Source organism: Anabrus simplex, chromosome X (assembly GCF_040414725.1).
Source record: "Anabrus simplex isolate iqAnaSimp1 chromosome X, ASM4041472v1, whole genome shotgun sequence".
Lineage (NCBI taxonomy): Eukaryota > Metazoa > Arthropoda > Insecta > Orthoptera > Tettigoniidae > Anabrus > Anabrus simplex.
The window spans coordinates 209,008,488-209,027,216 of NC_090279.1; the positions used below are offsets into that span (position 1 = coordinate 209,008,488).

The following is an 18,729-nucleotide window of genomic DNA, read 5'->3' on the forward strand; positions in this document are numbered from 1 at the left end:
CCGTCATCCATTTCTCCGACACAATTGTAACATTAACAACCAGTGTTCGGGTATGTACCAGGTATATGCTTAAGGTTTGGCGGTTTTTATGGTAAAGAAAGCACGTAATTGTCAACGGAAATTCATTTTTTAAACTCAAAATATTGTCCATCAGCTTTTACACAGTTCTCCCATCGTTCAGGTAAGTTTTGAATATCATGTCAGAAAAACTGCTTGTTTTTTTCCGGCAAACCATTCGTTGAGCCATTTTCCAACTTCCTCGAAACTGCTGAAGTGCTTCTCTGCGAGCGCGCGCCCCATTCATGCGAAGAGGTGATAGTCAGATGGCGCCAGGTCGGGGTAGTTCGGCGGGAGCGGAAGGATGTCCCATCCAAGCGATTTCAAGGTGTCTTTCACTGATTTTGTCCTGCCAAACGGTGCATTGTCGTGTAACGAAATCACTTTGCCATGTCCTCTGGCCCATTCCGGCCGTCTTTCGATCAGTGCGTGATTTAAATTAATAATTTGTTGGCGATAAGATTGAATTTGATTTGGGTCATCATCCGGTAACGCTTTGTGTTCTACCAGAGCTCACTGTCTTTCACATTGTAATCACCACGTTTAAATTGTCGAAATCATATATCATATGTTCTGATCGATGGAGCTTGTCCACCAAATGTTTTAGCAGCAAACGATGACTTTCCACAGCCTTTTTCTTTTGATTAAGTAAGAAAAGCAATGCGTGTTGCAAATGTTCTATTCCAGGCACCAACGCCGACACGATCACTGAACGATACAATACAGACGCTAGTGTTTGGTGGACTCAATTTGTGTGTGTGGTAGGTTAATGTCAAACGAACATACTGACGGACGTGCCAAATTCATATTCTTTGTACTGTTAGCTGACGCCGTCTCTTAGTGAAACTGGTAAAGTCTTATGCATACACCTGGTACACTAGGTCAGTAGCGTCATGTTCTCATTGTGCGCTTTCTTCCTCTAACTAAGAGCTTGTATCAAGTGAACCACGTTCTGCTACCAGTGTTGCTATGTACACTAGGTCTGTAGCGTCATCATCCCACTGTGCGCTTTCTTCCTGTAACTAAGAGCTTGTATCAAGTGAACCACGTTCTGCTACCAGTGTTGTCTATGTACACTAGGTCAGTAGCGTCATCTTCTCACTGTGCGCTTTCTTCCTGTAACTAAGAGCTTGTATCAAATGAACCACGTTCTGCTACCAGTGTTGTCTATGTACACTAGGTCAGTAGCGTCATCTTCTCACTGTGCGCTTTCTTCCTGTAACTAAGAGCTTGTATCAAGTGAACCACGTTCTGCTACCAGTGTTGTCTATGTACACTAGGTCTGTAGCGTCATCATCCCACTGTGCGCTTTCTTCTTGTAACTAAGAGCTTGTATCAAGTGAACCACGTTCTGCTACCAGAGTTGTCTATGTACACTAGGTCAGTAGCGTCATCTTCTCACTGTGCGCTTTCTTCCTGTAACTAAGAGCTTGTATCAAGTGAACCACGTTCTGCTACCAGTGTTGTCTATGTACACTAGGTCTGTAGCGTCATCATCCCACTGTGCGCTTTCTTCCTGTAACTAAGAGCTTGAGAAAATCTCGTATCAAGTGAACACTGTTCTAATCCTCAAACCAGAATTAAAATCCTTGAACACCGGGCGAGTTAGCCGTGCGGTAACGGGCGCGCACCTGTGAGCTTGCAACCGGGAGATAGTGAGTTCGAACTCCACTGTCAGCAGCCCTGAAGATGGTGTTCCGTGGTTTCCCATTTTCACGCCAGACAAATGCTGGGGCTGTACCTTAATTAAGGCCATGGCCGTTTCCTTCTCACTCCTAGCTCTTTCCTATCATATCGTCGCCATAAGGCCTATCTGAGTCGGTGCGACGTAAAGTTCACGATAGCGATGGCTAATAATAATAATAATAAAAATAATAATAATAAAAATAAAAATAATAATAATAATTTCGTTTGGCTATTTATAGACATGTGCAGCTCCAAGGAGGGTGGGCGGCATCTGCTCCGTGAAGGAATTGCCTCTTATTGTGGTAGAGAATAGTGTTGTGTACGGTGTGAGGATGTTGGGGACATTACAAACACCCAGTCCTTGGGCCAATGGAATTAATCATTTGAGGTTAAAATTTCAGTAATCAAACCCGGGTTCCTATGAACCAAAGAGCACTACGCTGACCATTGAGCCAAGAAGTAGGGCTATGAATCGAGTGTAGAAACGTTCTTCGAAAATTGAGTGAAATCCGTCCAGTGAAAATCAAAGCCCCCTTCGTCTGTTAGTTGACACGCTACAGGAATCGCTCCTGTGGCCTTCTCACTTTTATGAAGTGTATGTGCCGGTGCAGTCGCGGTATAATGACAAGTGTGAGAAGTAATAACCTGGCTGGCACACCGCCGAGCAACACTCATTTTTGGACATTGTCCATGGTCACTGAGTCAAGCAGTTCTCTCGTCTTCAGCTGAGATCCCGAGGTTTATTTTGGTGGATTTTAAACGGGCATCACTGCCTTCTTTATTGCTAACACATACTGCCCCGCTCGCGCTCAACGAAAGGAAGGCAGTGGGTGCTCTGTGGATCGATTGCAACCACAGAGCATCAACTCTTTTCCCCGGACTTTGCCACATTTGCACCAGAAAAGTTCTGGCGTAAGTTTGAGAGAGAGTGTAATAAGAAATAGGGTGTACTCACCATGTCTGTGAAATTGACAGAAATTTAACATTTCATAAGACGACTGAATCTCCAACTTCGTGCTGTATTCTATCAACAGGGCTAGAAGAGAACAGAAGAGAAGATTCACTTATTATATTTCCAGATTACACACGTATTGATTTATTTTAATTGTAAGTATTTTAATAATTTTATTATTATATTTTAGATTGTAAAAGCTCAATGTGATTAAGAGTAAGAGTGGACCTAGAGCCCTAGCTTCATCACTGAACAAGGCAATAAGGAGTGTCAAGATTGAAATGATCGCATATTAATAAGTAAAAACCGGATATTTATGCAGTAACAGGTTAGATTGCAAACTAATTTGGTTAGTAGGAAGTGTCTGCTACCCCCTCTTCCACAGTGTAGCAAGAGTAACATAAAATAAAGGGATTCTGATGAGCCGTAGCCCTAATGTTTATGCAAATCCCATAGCATAATCTCTGTGAAGGTAATCTATACTTCAGTAAGTGTGCATTCTAAACTATTAAATGCTTACAAAAACTGACTCTATTAGTAAGATAAGACTCCACACAAAAATTTGGAGTTGATTAGTTAATTGGTTGCAAAGTTATTGAAAAATAATTTTCATTTTTAAATGTTGCATAGAAAATGCTCCATGGGACACAGTTTTCACTTTTTGGGCAGACTTGCCAAATATACTCATCTACAGTATTGAAGAATAACGTCGGGTGTTGCAGTCATATAAACTGTTGGAGATATTGTTTTTTCAATTTTCCTTTATTCATTCAATAGGCAAAAGTCCAGTTTCGTGCTAATTCAGGAGTAAACTATGAAGGTAATATTCAACTGCTAATAAAATGAAGAACTACTTTCAATTCCTGTAATTCGAACATTCTCTGAAAATTTCAAAAGAATCCGATAATAAATCTGCAACTAAGAGAATTTCATGCATGACAATGACCAGAGTGTTTTAAGAGAGGTAAAAGGCAATTTCAAATTTTAAGAAACATACTTGCTATAAAACTACCTTGGACTGTAAATCACTCCCTCAGATGTCTTTGCCTTCTTACACACTTCAAGGAAAACATACTCAATCGTTATTACTGAAATGGTAATCCGAAAGAATTTCGAATTTTGTCTGACGGAAGGGCGTTGCTCTACATACACCGAATCACTGCCCTTTAAATCCGAATAATATCTAACGAAAAGAACTCAGTAAAATTCTCTATGCCAACTGAGCTTCTCTACAACAGTTTCCAGTCATGCTGCACACTCTACCGACAACTACGACTACTAACATAAATTAATCCGTACCCTGAAGTGGTGAGGCGGGTCTCGTATAGGGTGGCGCCCTCTGTAAGTTCAAGGAGATGTGTTGCGGTGATTTGAGGTGCGAAGACGGCAAGAGGGGAGCGGCCGTGACCTATAAAAGGAGCTGTCCCAGAGAATGGAAAACCATTCTCAGGACAGTGAGCAGTGAGACCCGCGCAGCGCCTTGAAATGAAGCTGTGAGCTGTGAGATCCCGAGCTGTAAGCTGTGAGTCTCCACCGACATCACATGTAGTCGCGCCTCAGCGACACGGTTAAAGAGAGATAAAATGTCTTCGGTCTACACATAAGCTTAGTCCTCCGTTGCGATGAGAATGCAAAGATTGCTGATCTGCGAGTACATCTAGTCGGAAATATGACGTCACAGAGCAGTGGGAGAGCCGGCCGCTGTCTAACAGGAATCACCAGCAGGTGTTACTGCCCCATCACAGGAAATGCTGAAAATCGCGATTTCGGTGCATCAATCGTTTGCTGTCACCTCTCAGCGCGTGCGCAACTCCCTCACGTCGCTGTGTCATTCCGTGTGAGCGAGTGAGAGGAATAGGCATGTTTAGTTGAATGCAACACAAAATTGTGCTCACGACGTGTTCATTGTCGAGTGTTATGCGAAGCACGGTTCGTGGAAAACATGCGCGAAACTGTTTGCGCAAGAGATGTTTGGCAGAGTCTGGAATGCAAAACATAGTCACAAAATGACGTGAAACGGACTTTGTAGCGAATAAAATCCGCAACTATCCGAAAAGAGATCGAACACCAGAAAACATTGCTCGAGTGATGGAAAATCTGGAACGAAGCCCGGCGAAATCTCAACGCCCTTTATCTGTGCAAGTGGCAATTAAGGGATAGTCGTGTCGAAACTTCATCAAAAACGGATCTGCATTTGTATCCTTACAAATGTTGTGTTGTGCATGCGTTAAAACGTCCAGACGAACCTTCCCGTGTTGAGTCCTGCGGCTGGTTTTATAAGTGAAGTGGAGTCAGGACTTTTAGACCCTCAGTTTTTCATTTCTTCAGATGAGGCCATTTCCGGCATTTTCTGTGATGTTTAAAACCCGGATTTTTATGCAGTGACAGGTTAGACTCCAAACTAATTTGGTTAGTAGAAAGTCTCGGCCACCCGCTCTTCCATAATGTAGCAAGAGTAACATAAATTAAAGGGGTTCTAATGGGCCGTACCCCTAATGTTTATGCAAACCCCACAGCATAGACGTTGTGAAGTAGTCTAAACTTGTTACTCGCTTCAGTAAGTTTGCATTCTAACCTATTACTGCAAACAATCCGGGCTCTAGTGATGTTCATTAACAACACCGCGTCAGAATTATTGTAAATATTTCCCGAGCCATTTTCATTTTCCCTAACCGGGTAGAATATGCCTTGAACATAAGATACACGGTTCATTATTCACACACTGACTTCTGATTTGTGCTATAAGCTGAATATGAAAGACGGGGAAGAAAACAGTTAACCAGTGTTGCCGACCGGGAAATATTTTATCCGCTAAATTTTAGTTCAAAATCCGCGAAAATATTGAATTAAATCAAAATAGCATATGCCAGTTTTTGCGTAGAGGAAATTAAGTCTACACTCGCCAGTTTTATTGTGGTTTCATTTGAAGCCTTGGTACCATTCCTTTTCGAAATATCTGATGCCAATTCATGATCACTGCAACAATTGTTCACTCGTTTCAATCCCGTTCGAATGGTAAACAATAGCGGTGGAAATTCAAGTTTCTTTTACCTGATGTAATTGGCTGAGAGCTCTTTCAACAACAGCAATATCATAACTCTTTATTACTCTTTCAGCGAAGGAACTTTCCGCCGACTTTGCAGCTAAACAGCAGTACAAATTTTAAATTTTCAGATCTATTTCGAAAGATTTTTCACTTTCATCACTTTTCATAGCCAAGAGATATTTAAGGATATTGTCTACTGTCAAAATATCACCTTTACTATCTCGAAACAATTCTTCTGGCGATATTATCTGCCGAGTTTGACTGGAATGATTTATTTATTTTCCAACGTTATGACAAAGAGGGTTTCAGAAAAACAACATAAAGTTTATTAATGATATCACTGTTTGGCAGTGAAACACAGTTCATTTGACTTTGTTCCTTGAAAATGGGCCATTAATATAAGCCATTTGGAAAGAACATGATTTCTTGCGACTTGAATAGAGATCCGTCTTGTGTTACTTTGCTGCACCTTTCCTTTCGGCATAGAAACACGGTATCAAACACAACACACCCAGCCCACCATGATTTCAGTGAAGATTACAGCAGAAGAAAATAATGATGGTAAGTTCTATACTATTGTTTCTCGTTACGATAAAATATGATATGTTACCGCTGAAAACTGTTAAGAGAAGTTTGAAAATCCGCCATAAACTCCGCTGTCCGGTAAAAGGAAACTTTATCCGCTCTTCCGTTTAAAATTCCACCAAATTTAGGGCAAAATCTGCTGAGTTGGCAACACTGCAGCTAACGTCACCAGTGGTAGACACTAAATAGGCGCAGGGTGAAACCACTGCCTTAGGTGGGTAGAATCCAGGAGCAATGAATGCTAGGTTAACAGGTATCTCTCTATTCCTACAAGAATACGCGTGTTCTGTGTTTGTCCAGGCGCTTGGATACGGCCTTGATGATAGGCGGTTATTAATGCCCGCCATCCTTTGTCAAGCAGCTTGTTACATCTTGCCTCAGAGGCGAAGATCATTGCGGGTGTGCGTGCGAACCTATGAACACTGAGTAATGGAAGTAAGTTATCTTTACGATAAACATTCAGGGCACTAAATTCATGAAAATCAGCAAGCAGAACATTACCAAAAATGGACGAAAATGCTATTTGATTGTGTCATAGTTCAGGTACTGTACCAAGGATGTTCGTTAACACAAAAATGGCACCCGGAAAAACAAATCGAAACCAGAATCTGTATTGTGAGATGTGTGCAGGCGTGACTTTGGATTCGATACTTGGTGTGTCGTGTACAACTCGGGTATTTAGGCAGTAATACATTGGAGCAGAAATTAGTTTGGTTCGTAGAAAGTGCCTCTAGTCCGCTATTCCGTAATGTAGCGAGAGTAACATAACTTGTAGGGGTTCTAACAGTCCGCGCCACATCAGTGAACATGGTGACGGCGATAGACTGCTTGAGATGGGAATGCAGAGGCGCTTTTTTGGTGCAGATCTGTCGGTGCTGCGTTCAGGCGGAGAAACAATCCGACAAGTTTAGTGTTCGCTGATTCATAATCTCTCTGCATTACTATAAAGCGCAGTTCAACCAGTCAGAGACGATTTTTAATAAAACAATAATTACTGTACAGTAAAGTATCATTTTCCGTACTCTTTTGAGTACGGGAAGAAGGCATTACGTCATAGTGTGAATAAATAATATTTCCCAAAGGATCTGCTCGGGGCTTAATTTCACCATCCGACGGACGAACCATTATTAACAGCACCGTGTGAGCACTCCAAGAGGATTGGAATTGAATCCAGAATTCAGGTATATAATCTAGTGTTAAAGATTTGTACACTAACACCTCACCTACCCCGTCGGCCAACATTCTGATGGTGAATATCTTTTCACCTATAGTACTCGAAACGTTTAACCACGGTATCAGTCGATAAAGACTTTACGCCTAAAACGACGTCCACCAGGCAAGCTTCCCCGGCAATTTCTCCTGTGATATTAGAATCGGCACTAAAGTGGATTTTGTCCCGATTTACATTCGAATCCTTCTTGGAGGGATGTGTTCGTTATTGCACGTTCCTGGAATCTAGCTGGTGGTGGTGGTGCTTATTGTTTTAAGAGGAAGTACAACTAGGTAACCATCATCTACACAACACTAATCACTAAGGCCCGGATTTTTATGCAGTAACAGGTTAGATTGCAAACTAATTTGGTTAGTAGGAAGTGTCGGTCACCCGCTCTTTCATAGTGTAGCAAGAGTAACATAAATTGTACGGATTCTGATGTTCCGTACCCCTAATGTTTATGCAAACCCCGTAGCATAATCGTTGCGAAGGTAGACTATACTTGCTACTCGCTTCAGGAAGTTTGCATTCTAACATATTAATGCATAAAAATCCGGGCTGTACTAATCACAGAGGAAAAATGAAAGAGATCCGACGCTTCGAAAACTAATAGCCAAAGAAAGACAAGGGTTACGAAGGGTATGGATTTTTTTTTAAACTGGCCTTACGTCGTATCGACACAGATAGGTCTTATGACGACGATGAGATAGGAAAGGCCTAAGAATGTGAAGGAAGCCCCAGCATTTGTCTGGCGTGAAAATGGGAAACCACGTAAACCATCTTCAGGCCTGCCGACAGTGAGGCTCGAACCCACAATCTCCCGGATGCAAGCTCACAGTTCCGCGCCCCTAACCTCACGGCCAACTCGCCCGGTAAGGGTGTGAAAATGAAAGACTCTTTAAGCCTCCACATGGAATACCGTTGGTGTCGAAAAGAACAAGAGAACAAGGGTCTCCAACCAACGCACCCAAGTTAAGAGCCTCAGGGGCCCCTTTCAGTCACTTCTTACGACAGGTAGGGGATACACTGGGTGTTACTCTACCGCCTCCACTCACTGGAGTTTTGATTTCCGACCAAGTCAGGGATTTTAGCAGCATCTCAGGGATGATTCAAGGTCAACATAAACTACGCTAGAATAATTGGGAAGCGTCCTGGTTAAGAATCCGAAGAATTACGGCCAAGATAATTCTTCACGCTCAGCACTCTTCACCTGATAGTCTGTTGCTCTTCGAAATATACGCGGTCTCTTGTTAGGCCAAGGTTTACCAGGGCTGCAGAGCCATGGTGTTCTTCGTTGACTGATAAATATAGCCCTGGCTTTAGGCTTTAGGCTTTAGGCTTTAGGCTTTAGGCAGTAACAGGTTACAGGTACAGACTATCCCGCACAATGGTTAGCCTACGAGATTTGCATAAGCAGTAGGGGCATGGCATAGGCCTAATAGAACTCATAGAATGTATGTTACTTTCGCTACATCGTGGAAAATGGGGGCTAAACGACACCTGCTTTTAAAAATCACTTTGCATTCTAACATCTGGCTCTATGAGATGAACAGAAACTTCCGCCTACGCGCGCTTTAAGTTGACAACTCGACATTTAACAATGTCGGTGCCAGAAATGAGAACTAGAATAGTTGCCAATATTACATTACTGGAGCGAAGATGAGAGGCGAAATATATGATGGGGCTGCAGTAATGGACGAACGTTCACTAAAAGTATAATGTCGATTTTTTAATTTTTTTGCTAGTGTTGAAAAACCTCGCTAAAACATCGAAGAGTTTTGGTTACGGAAAGATCTGAATGGGCTAAGGAAAGAAACGGCCATAATGTCAACTACACTAGATCCCCAGCACGTGCTTGGTGTGAAAATATGAAACCAGTGAGATAATCCTTTTAGGCTGCAGGCAACAGGGGGAATCAAACACCGATCCCCCCACCCCCGAATACAAGCAGTACCAATCCACTCAATGAGCCACCTTAATGTTCATAGTTTAATAAGCAATAATTTGCAACAATATGCGATCCTACATCTTATATGCTGAACAAGGTTGAGTCTTGTGTAGAAAAGGCCGAGTGAACAATCGTAATTTCACATTATTCTAATTTTTTAAATGTTTTTTCTCTTATTTAAAAATGAATGCGTTTTTTGAAAAGAAAAATGACCGCTATATATTTACTCTACCATCTTCCTCTCTCTTTGAACAAACAAAAATAGAAAGACAAATTCAGGCTATACATTTTTAAGGTATGGCTTGCTTGCTTTCTCTGAACCATTATTTGTGTGCATCGTTAGGTTAGTTCCACTAAATATCTGTGCGTGCCTTCCTTGTTTTAATTACAATAAGAATATAAATTTGTGATAAAATATTATTACATACGCTGGCATAATAATAAACGTTCACTACGAACGAACCTCCATTTTTTTAATGCATAAAATAAAAGGAAGGTTTATATATCTATTTTATATAATATATATATAAAATATAAATTCCCTCTTCGCTCCTGATTTCCCCCGCTCCTATCAACCAATCCACCCCTTCTATTCACAGCCTATCGCTGATCGAACCGTTCACTCTTGTCTCCTCCCTTCCTGGCTTTCTATTGGTTCCCAGCAGCGAGCCAATACTTTCCCTATTGGCGATCGGCGATTCAAAAACATCGCATTCTGGGAAAAAAATATAAAAAGGGAGGAGATGAGAATGTAGCAGGCAGAAGAGAGAAAATATAACATATACACATAAGCTTCGGCTTCTCGCTTTATATATCGGAGCACCGTTGGACGATATTTCCTATTTCAAGTTTTTTTATTTCATTTTATTTTAGATCGGGTGAGTTGGTCTTGTTTTTATTCTTCTTTTTTATTCTTTTCCTTTCCCTCGGCAGCATCACCCTCTGTCCTTTTCTCTCTCAGCTGTGATCTCTTTCTGGCTGCCGTAGTGTTAGTGTGAGGGAGAGACAGATAGTGTGAACGTATAGCTTTGTCTCTTTCTCTCGAACACATTGGACCAGTGTGTGTGTGTGTGCATGCATCTTTCTTTCTTCCTCTATTTTTTTCGTCTTTGTCTCTCTGAAACAGAAAGGAGATAAAATAAACCTCCACATCGCCTTCTGTCTCTATCTGTCTTGCCTATGTACGTGTATCTCTGTTCTTTTCTATCTTGCGATAGGGAATGTAAAGAGCGAGTGAGAAGTAGAAATACGAACATGCTAGAGTGTGAGAAGGATGGAGGTGAGAGGATGGGGTGGGGATATGAGGAAGAAGAGTTCGATTTTTGTACTGAGCCCTGTGTGTGTCTTTCTATCCTTGTCTACTCCGGCTGGGACGGTCCGGCGCTTTGCAGTCCGTTACGCCCCTTTTTCACAGTGCGTCGATACTATCTTCTATCTCTGTCTCTAACCTCCCACTCGCAAGTGACGTTCCAACCCCCTCCCCCTCCTCCTCCACCTCTTCTTTTGCCAAGCCTGGGTTTTTTGTATTCAGGTCGCCTATTCCTCTCTATATGTGAGCCTTCCTATGTGTGCCTCCCTTGGTCCAATCGAGTTTGGAAGCTTTGCCTTCTTTTTCTCTTTTTTATTTGAAGTCGCACACAATTTTCTTCGTTCTATTTGATGTCTAGTAGATATTAAGTTTGGTAAAGTCTAAAAATAAAAAAGAGTCTTCTTCTCCATAGGGAAATACCCAGCTTCTGTCAATGATGAATTCCCTTTTCCTAAAAAAAAAAATACCCTCCTCCATATATTACTTCGTTAAAACTGAAATAACACAGCCTCTCCTTTCGGTAAAATTACACAATCTACACTCGTTTTTAAGTTGTCTGCCAGTATCATCTTTATGCAAAAGAACTCCATTTTTGTGAACGTTCGGCCATTACTGCAGCCCCCATCATATCTCTCGTCTCTCACCATCGCTCCAGTAATGTAATATTTGACAATTTCGCCCAGGATATAGACTATGGAATAAAAATAACGATAATAATAATAATTATAAATCTTCAAAATCTCTTCAGATATGATCATAAGAAACAAAACCGTGTGGAAATTTTGTCCTTCAGAAAATATCTTCCTTATGTGCTAGTTGAATAAGTAGCTAAAGAGAATCACACCTCTCGCTATTTAAGAATTCTAGATTGTTCGCCACCAGTTTAGTCCTTGAATTGCTACGCAATTGAGTTTGTATGAACGTAAGCTACATGTAAGATTTATTCTACAATACGACACCTAATGACTTTCTTCTTGAATTATGCCCCAATTTGGTTTCTGAGTCGTTGCTATTATTTTAAAATCTTTATGATTGCATCTGTAATAAATCTTAACTTCTGAGAACAATTATGACGGGTTCAATCCATACTGGTATGGGTTCATCCGTACAATGCCATCTAATGCCTACCACAGTCGCACAAGGTGTGTCCTCGCAGAATTTTTCATTTCTTCAGCTTGTCCTCGGATCTCCCAATCCCAATAACTTGTTTAATGACATCCATGTAGTCCAGTGAGAGCGAGGAATACGGACGTGATGGAGAGACTAAGCAGGAAAACGGAAGTACTCTTTTCCATCATTAAGCCGAAACTTGGAATGTTTGGAACACGTGTTGCGGAATGAAAAGTAGAGAATCCTACAGTTGGTGATGCAAGGGAAGATCTCAGGAAATGAGAATCTCCTGAGTGAAGAACCTGAGTGACTAGAATAGCCGTCATGATCACCGACCTTCGATAGAAGTCACAGCAAGAAGAAGTAGTCCAGGATTGCAGTTTTCTTTCAAGATTCGCACGATCCAGGTGGTCTGGGAATTTATATTTATATGTTGCAATTCTGTATTTCTTTGCTAGTGGCCGGACTGAGTGGCTCAGACGGTTGAGGCGCTGGCCTTCTGACCCCAACTTGGCAGGTTCGATCCTGGCTCAGTCCGGTGGTATTTGAAGGTGCTCAAATACGTCAGCCTCGTGTCGGTAGATTTGCTGGCACGTAAGAGAACTCCTGCGGGACAAAATTCCGGCATCTCGGCGTCTCCGAAAACCGTAAAATTGTAGTTAGTGGGACGTAAAGCAAATAACATTATTATTCTTTGCTAGTGGCTTTAAGTCGCACCGACACAGATAGGTCTTATAGCGAGGATGGGATAGGAGTGGCCTAGGAGTTGGAAGGAAGCGGCCGTGGCCTTAATTAAGGTACAGCCCCAGAATTTGCCTGGTGTTAAATGGGAAACCACGAAAAACCACCTTTGGGGATTCTAACCCACTATCTCCCGGATGCAAGCTCACAGCCGTAATTAGAGATATTGAAGAATGAGGGAATTTACTCCCGGCCTTGATGGCATGCGATGGCCTCGTTCTCTATATTTCACGACGAGGGACAGATGGAACTCGACACAGGTTGGTTTTAGAAATCCTGTGATCAGTCGGCACGTTTCTTTGTATCTCGTTCTTAAAGAACTTAACTGATGCGTCATAGATATTGCAGCCTTCATCGCGATCATAGCGCCTGACCTGCAGAAATGTGTCTAGGCTGTAACAGGTTAGAATGCAAACATTCTAAAGCAAATAACAAGTATACCCTACCAGGACAACAGTCCTGCTTAGAGATTTGCATAAATAGCAGGGTTCCGACCTATTAGAACCCCCTAAAACTTATGTTACTCTAGCTGCACTACGGAAGAACGGCTAGACGACACTTCCTACCAGATAAGTTGGTTTGCATTCTAACCTATTACTGCCTAAACATCCGGACTCAAAATATATCTACATATCTGAAGATCTTCAGAGCTTGAAATTAACGTGAATACTCAAAGATCAGAGGTTTCAAATAAGGAGCTTCTGAATGTACAAGAACTTGACGTTCCTTACCATTCGGGATCCAGCGCATGATCACAATTATCTACTGCAATGACACGTGAGGGATATATCGAAAAGTATAGAGGAATTAGCCAACAGCGAATTTAATTCTATTCAAATATTTTCCACTCACAATTAAACAAACAGACAAACCCCATGGTGTTACAGTTCTGATGATCCTTGGTCTATCTGCCGACCGCTGCTCAGATGAAAAGCCTGCAGATTAGGAGGTCAGTCCGATGAATATTCTCGGCCGTTATTCATTGTTTTCTAAACCTGGGTCGCCATCTCACCGTCGCATAGCTTCTCAATTGTAATCACATAGGCTGAGTGGACACTGAACCGACCAGATTAAAATACCTAACCTGGCCGGGAATTGAACCCGGAGCCTCCGGGTGAGAGGCAGGCACGCTACCACTATATGCCTTTTAACAACCAACAGCCCCTTACAACACCGAACGAATCCTGTTCCAACGTTAATTCTGCTTACTTCCATGGCTTTAGGCTTCCTTTTATTAATTTAAGTTTACATCTTCCAATACCTTTTTCAAAATCTTTAAGGTTCGATTCATATATTCCAGAGAATCCTTAATATGTCTGATCACTTTTTAAATTAGAAAGAGTGGTTAGGTGTTAAATCTTTTAGCTGAGAATTAAATTTGAAAGTAACCCCTTTACAAGTACAGGTATGAGGTGTAGGGTTCAACCACCCTGTAGTCACACATGCTGCGTGTCAGCTGTTAGGGACATCGTCTTCTTCCTCTACGAGAATCGTAAAGCGCGGTCGATAGACCTTCCTTACTCCCTGCCGCAGCTCTCAACTACGATCTTCTTTAAGAACGAGATTCACTAGCTACGGTCAACTCTCCACGGCTGCCAACAAGGGAAAGTCAAAATTCCGCCACAAAAAGTGGGAGTCTGACCAAATTCTATTACATAAGAATAAACATCAAAATGGAAAATAAGTAATTCCTTATCCCTAGTCTTCCTGATTATAATAATAATAATAATAATAATAATAATAATAATAATAATAATAATAATAATGGAGACTGACGTTCTACGGACATATTAAAAGGATGGGATCAGAGAGACTCGCCAACAGTATCCTGACCTTCCAGGAGAACAGGAAGACACAAGTACCATGGGTAAAAGAAGTCCACCGAGATTTAGAAAAATATGGGATCACGGCAGAAGATATAACAAACAGAAAAATCTTCAGGCAAAGAATTGCGGAGGTGAAGGACCTAGCTGATGAGAAAACGAGGAAGAATAGAGTATTCTCGGCAGATGAACAAGCACGAGCAAGCCAACGGATAAAGGAATACTGGCGAAAGAGGAAGGAGAAAAAGTTCAGAAAGCAACGGAAGTTGCGTAATCACAGCACATAAATGGCTGAAACGAAAATAATAATAATAATAATAATAATAATAATAATAATAATAATAATAATAATAATAATAATAATAATAATAATAATAATAATATATCATCATATTTTCTCATCTACCGTGAATATGGACTTCATTTTAATTTGATGTCATTTACATTGCCTTCGTGTCAATTTTGACATTCCGGTTTGTTCTACTAGATGATATACAACGAGGGTAGTACGAATGAATTTCTATCAATTTTGCCCGTTGAACACCAAATGCCAACATTGTAGGATACGGGAACGACAAATAGAACTTTTCTCCGCCCTTGAAAGAGCACCGCTCATACTGTAAGAATTACAACGAATATAACGCCTGGGCAGACAATTGTTTTGAATGCAAGTGTAACTTGAAATGAGGCCTAAGAATTGTTTGCTACGTCACGGTTCAGAAAATGGCTTCGAGCTGGCTGTCTGCAACTGTTCAATTACAGCAGAACTGAGAATGGCCGTGAGAAGATTTTACTAGAGGAGGCCAAGATGAGAATATAACTATGGTACAGGAGGCTAAGATATGATTATGACTATAGTAGAGGAGGCCGTGATTTTGGTTACGCCGTATTGCTTAAAATGAAAATGTCAAAAACTTCCTTAATTTTATCGGTGAACATGTGGGCGTGAGAACAAAACGGAATACTATAGGAATACTATATTTACTCCCCAAGAACGCAAATAATCCATATACGAATACATCACAATACTTCGTGCAAGGCAGGTCATCCTAGAATCGCTGGCAGTCATTGAGCAACCCTGCAACTCACACACCACACATAACACTATCCTCCACCACAATAACACGCAGTTACCTACACATGGCAGATGCCGCCCACCCTCATCGGAGGGTCTGCCTTACAAGGGCTGCACTCGGCTAGAAATAGCCACACGAAATTATTATTATTATTATTATTATTATTATTATTATTATTATTATTATTATTATTATTATTACTATTATTATTATTATTATTATTATTATTATTATTATTATTATTATTATTATTATTATTATTATTATTATTATTATTATATTGAGCAACAGCGTGTTCAGTTGCTGAAGGTGCTGACATTTGATCGACTTTATTGCGAGGGGTTTCTCGAACAACTGAAGAGCCTCATATCAAACAATGATAGGGCGTGGTATTCGGAGAAATGGGCGAAATTCCTTCTCAAAAGAAAGTTTATACTCGGCTGTAAGACACGAAATACAGGGTCATTTCCTGATCTGGCTGGGCGAATTGAGTCAAAAACTTGCAGGATGTTATAAGTACATACATACATACATACATACATACATTATCATTATAGACTGTTATGCCTTTCAGCGTTCAGTCTGCAAGCCTCTGTGAATTTACTATACGTCGCCACAATCCTCGATTTGCAACTAGTGTTGTGGCCTCATTGTGTCCTATACCTCTTATCTTTAAATCGTTAGAAACTGAGTCTAACCATCGTCGTCTTGGTCTGCCTCTACTTCTCTTACCCTCCATAACAGAGTCCATTATTCTCCTAGGTAACCTATCGTCCTCCACTCACCTCACATGACCCCACCACCGAAGCCGGTTTATGCGTACAGCTTCATCCATCGAGTTCATTCCTAAATTAGCCTTGATCTCCTTATTCCGAGTACCCTCCTGCCATTGTTCCCACCTGTGTGGACATTAAATGGTTATGATCAATCGCCTTAACGAAACAGAGGAAAGATTTGATTTGACCTTCTTTCGCTGCCATTGTATACAGAGAGTCTCATACAGTTCCGCGGAGTTAAATAATGCAGACACGCGATATTGCTCCAACATTTAAAAGAGCTTAAATTGCGCGCGGTATTGCAGGACCTAATAGTCCTGGTTTCTTATTGGTCAATTTAAAAAACCATCCGCCCTCCCCCCCCCCCCATCTGTTCGGAGCAGTGTGAATGGCATTAAAATTGCTGCTTTATGTCAGCTATGCCCTATTACAGTAGCAAGGACGGTAAACAAGATCGTTCGGAACTGAGTTTCGATCTTTTGTCTCCAAGTCGCAAAACGAATTTACTATCGATTGGTGTAAGTAATTAAAAACATAGGACGTATTTTCTTGTTACATTAGTTTCACACTAACTGATCGAATTCTTCTTCTCCTCCTCCTCCTCCTCCTCCTTCTTCTTCTTCTTCTAATCACTGTTATGTATTTATTTTTGGGTTCGTTTTGTTGATGTTCGGCTGTTGCTTTCTTCTTGGTACCTTGAGCTTTTCTCTTGGCCCAGTAATCCTTCATTTTTCCAATCTTGTGGCATTTAATTCTGTTGGCTTTTGTTTCGAGTCCGTTTTCCTGAATTCTTTCCTCAATATACTGTACTTAAATTGTCACACTCGTTTAAATTTGTTGTATTTTGTCTCCTACAATTTTGGTGCTTGCTTGTTGCAGGTCATGTATTCTGTCTTTTCAAAAGATATCTGAAGGCCGACTTCTGAAGGTCGGAGACAGGAGAGTGCGTAGACGACGCCACAGAAGATGAGTACCGCAGCAGTAGTCGAAACGTCTGGAAGAATTGAGAGGAGTGGGCCACGGCACAATAGCCCGGAAGATAATAATCTTATATTATAATAATAATATATCGACACCCGCCGCGAAAGCCTTCATACTTTGATTATTATTTCTTCCTTTCTAAATCCGATTACCCACCAGGGTTGGTTCTTCCTTCGGAGTCAGCGAGGGATTCCACTTTTACCGCCTCAAGGGCAGTGTCCTGGAACGTGAGACTTTGGGTCGGAGAAACAACTGGGGAGAAAGACGGTACCTCGCAAAATTAATCTCACCTGCTATGCTGAACAGGGGCCTTGTGAGGAAATGGGAAGATTGGAAGGAATGGACAAAGAAGAGGGAAGAAAGCGGCCGTGGCCTTAAGAGTTAGGTACCATCCCGGCATTTGCCTGGAAGAGAAGTGCGAAACCACGGAAAATAACTTCGAGGATGGCTGAAGAGGGAATTGAACCCCCTCTACTCATTTGACCTCCCGAGATTGAGTAGACACTGTTCCAGTTCTCGTACCACTTATTCTAATTTCTTGGCAGAGACGGGAATCGAACCAGAGTCTCCGCAGATGGCACCTAATCACACTAAACACTACACCACACTGGCGGATATTATTATTATTATTATTATTATTATTATTATTATTATTATTATTATTATTATAATTATTACTTCAAGCTCTGTGTTCGTATAATCTGGCCTCCTAACGAGGTCATCTTTAACACCATGTTTGCTGATACTGCTCCACGGCCACTTTGATCATGCGGCGGGAGATTTTTGCTCTTTCATTTTTTTTCTCCCGAGATCTAAGTCCCCGGCCATTAGTCCACGCACGTAAATCACGGGCACTGGCTCACAGATTAAATGGATTATTATTTTAATAGCATTTGCCTGTGAACCAGACAGCGCTTGCCACATAATCCTCTAGAGCAGAGGTTCGATACCAATACTGAGGCTTCTTCTCCATATCTCCGTTTGAATGTGCTCTTGTAATGCGAGGACAGTGTTGTACATGAGAGTTTAAAATCTACTCTGGCTTTGTCTACTGTACTGTAGAAGGCCATGACTATTCTATCCCTTCCTCGCTAGATAACTCTAGGAGGACATGATTTTTTAATTTCTCGTTTCCTTCCTCTAGGAGGCCAACTCCAACATACCCTGTGCCGTAAAGTGCAGTGTCTTTTCGACTTTAAGGAATCATTTTAATATTTTGTCGTCAAGTGAAGGAGAATTACACGTACATTGTAGTCGTAGAGCTAGGAAAGGCATTCAGATACTCAGAAAGAAGGATTACCTACAATCTGTGCAAAAAAAGTCTGCAGTGATAAGAATCAAGGGCTAATAAAAAGAAGCAGCAATCCAGAAAGGATTGAGGCAAGGCTTCAGTTTCTCACAATAATCTTACGAGGTAAAAATGACG

At 41.3% G+C, this 18,729-nt stretch overlaps 1 long non-coding RNA gene across 1 annotated transcript in view; it reads right to left on the minus strand.

Annotated features, from left to right (window-relative positions):
* Nucleotides 1-2,692: 2,692 nt before the first annotated feature.
* LOC136886176 (uncharacterized) overlaps nt 2,693-18,729 on the minus strand; it is a 368,605-nt gene continuing 352,568 nt past the window's right edge. The window contains exon 3 of the long non-coding RNA XR_010861728.2: nt 2,693-2,779. This is a non-coding gene — a long non-coding RNA (uncharacterized lncRNA). The remainder of the gene's footprint in view (nt 2,780-18,729) is intronic.